The sequence below is a fragment of the Vipera ursinii genome (genome assembly GCF_947247035.1).
Source record: "Vipera ursinii genome assembly, chromosome: Z".
NCBI lineage: Eukaryota > Metazoa > Chordata > Lepidosauria > Squamata > Viperidae > Vipera > Vipera ursinii.
In genome coordinates, this window is record NC_139517.1 from 1,058,121 (window position 1) to 1,061,248 (window position 3,128).

Sequence of the window (3,128 nt, forward strand, 5' to 3'; positions counted from 1 at the left end):
TTCGGAGTCGGAAGCGCGTGGATTTCTGAAGCCCCTGCAACCCCCAACCACACGCCCACCCCCCCAAAGACCAAGTTCGCAAAAAAACAGAAACAAAGACAACCCTGTAGAAAGTATCCTTTATTTTAAGGTGACGAGGGGGTGGGGTCGGGGCCTGATCCTTCGCCCCAGGGATTGGGACGAGGGCTGGACAATTTCTCATGCAGGACCGAAGGCGCGTTCCCGCAATTATTGCGAATATTAATGGCGATTATTATTATTAATATTATTGCTTTTCAGTGGGGGTGGAGGGGAAGAGGACAAGGCTGGGAGGGGGGAAGAGGCGGGGGTGGGGGGGCGGAGCCAAGGAAGCCAAGCCCCGCCTCTCCGGCCGCGCTTGTCAAACTTCGGCTCTTGCACCGCGCAGAAGGATTTTCCCTGAATTGCGCCTGATGCGTTCCGGAGCGCAGCGGCATCCAAGCTCCCACCCGGGTTTCCCAAGGAACGGGGGTCCCGCCTTTAGGATTTGCATGACCCTCATTAAGGATAGTGCTCGGGAAATATCCCAAACCGTGGCCACTTTTAAGACTTGTGGACTTCCAGAATTCCCCGGCCAATTACGAAAATTCGTAATTCCTAATTCAGGCGTAGGAAGCGGTGTGTGTGTGGGGGGGGGGGTCTTCTTGAAATAATCACTTTAAACCATCCAAATAATTACACAGAAGCAGATTAGAGGATCTCTACCTCTAATTGATCCCCTGGGGGGGTAAAGAGAGGGAACTCTCTGAATTGTCCATCCAAGGGAGAATCAGAGAACAGAACAGGGGTCTTTCAGCTTGGCAACTTTAAGACTGGTGGACTTCAACTCCCAGAATTCCTCAGCCGGTGTGAGGGAACTATGGCCCTTTGATGACTTGTGGGCTTCAACTCCCAGAATTCCTCAGCCAGTGTGTGGGAACTATGTTTAATTCCTTTTAACTTTTGTACTGTTGTTTTTATTGTTGTTAGCCGCCCTGAGTCCTTCAGGAGATAGAGCGGCATATAAGTCCCAAAAATAAATAAATGAATAAATAAATAAACTATGACCCTTTGGTGACTTGTGGACTTCAACTCCCAGAATTCCTCAGCTGGCGTGAGGGAACTATGGCCCTTTCATGACTTGTGGACTTCAACTCCCAGAATTCCTCAGCCGGCGTGAGGGAACTATGGCCCTTTCATGACTTGTGGACTTCAACTCCCAGAATTCCTCAGCCAGCGTGAGGGAACTATGACCCTTTGATGACTTGTGGACTTCAACTCCCAGAATTCCTCAGCCAGCGTGAGGGAACTACGACCCTTTGATGACTTGTGGACTTCAACTCCCAGAATTCCTCAGAATTGTGGGCGTTGAAGTCCACAAGTCTTAACGTGGCCCAGGTTGGAGACCCCTGCCCTGCAGGGCTGGATGGAGGCAGAGCGGAGGATGGATAGTGGATTAAGACGGTGGGAGACTGGTTTGCTTCGGAGAGTTTGGGGGGAGGCGGGGGGGGTGGTGTCCGAGGTCCTGCCTGGAGGAAGCAGATCCATCCCGTCGCTGTTTCAGGTAGACTAGACTGGAGCTGGGAGGGACCTTGGAGGTCCTCTAGTCCAGCTCCCCGCTTTTTGATCTCTCTCACACACCCACAGGCACAAGGCAAGAGGTGAGGAAGCCGCCCCTGACCCAGGCTGATCCGCAGGCTCCAGGGACCCCACCCCACCCCAACCTCCGCCCCCGCCTGCAATCTCCCACCCCCAGCCTCATTTATTGCCTGCCAAACAAGGGACAGGTGACTTCAGGCTCCTGAGAGATGGGCAGAGGGACAGATCAGAGGCGGGGTGGGGGGAAAGGCAGTTGAAGACCCATAGAAGAGACCCCCCCCTCCCCGCACCACGCCCTCCCCCCCCCCACGGTGCCCGCGGTATGGCAAGCGAACGATGCCCCGCATCCCTGCGCCGGGGTCAGAGCGCTGCCCCCCAGTGGCCACACGAGGTACTGCAATTCTCCGGCTCTCGCTTTATAAGGACGGGGACGCGCCGGAGAGGCGTGCCGCCGCCTGGTGGCCAAGAGCGGAGTGGCACAATTTGGGGAGGGGGGGTGGGTCGGTGGAGGGGGGGCGGCCACAAGTCTCCGGCAGGCTAAAGGGAGCTTCGGTCCCCGGTTTGGACTTTTTCCTGCCCGTAGAAGGGGGGGGCAGATTTTGACTTCCCCCACCCCACCCGTCCAAAAAGTCACCCTTTTGGTCTTTTGATTGGCACGGTGTCAAATCTGCAGAGAGGGCAGCAAGGGGAGTTTCCTTGGCCGGGGGGGGGGGCGGGAAGAAAAAAATAATAATTCCTTCCCCCGTTTCAAACTGCACCCTGTGTTAGAACAGCAGGCGGAGGAGGGGGAAGGTGACCCACTGCCTGGTTGAGGGAGGGTCTCCGGCTAGGAAAGGACCCCCCCCCCTGCTCCCTCAGCTGATGACAAGCCTCCTTTGCTTGCTCCTCTCCGCTCTGCCTTCGGCTGTCAAATCCGGCGTGAAACCGTAGATAAAGTTGGCAATCTCAGCATTGAGGACAAGGTCACCCACCCCGGGGGCTGAACAGAGCACGGATTTTAAAAAAACGAGGGGAAAAAAAGAAAGGAAAAAAAAAAACACCGCTGAGAAATAGAAGATTGTTCTGGCGTAGGCAAAATAAAAAAAGTGTCGCTTCGCCCTGGCTTCTTTCTTTTTTGGTGGGTTTTTTAAAAAAAGTGAATATACGGTTTTCCCTTTTCTGCGTTCTCTGCTTCTGGAGACGGTTTTGGAAGCGGCGTTGCTAGCCCCAGGGGGCGAAGCACCAGAGATCCCGGGGCCCGTTGGCCTGGAAGACGGGATCCACTCCGGCCGCGATCGGGACAGGCGCCAGGAGAGGCCAGAGAGCCGCGGTGGGTCTGTCGGGGTTGGGGATGGGTGCGTCAGAGAGCCGGGCCCCATCGTGGCCCCCCCAGCTTGGGACAGGAGAGCCTGGCGGTTCGTCCCTCCGTCTCTTTTCAACCCGGAAGGGAAAATCCTCCGGTCAGTGGATCTCCTCAGCGGATCCTTTGCAAGTCCGGCATCCCAGAGGCTGGGATCAGGTGGGGAGCCGTCCTGAGGACCCGTGAAGGTGTG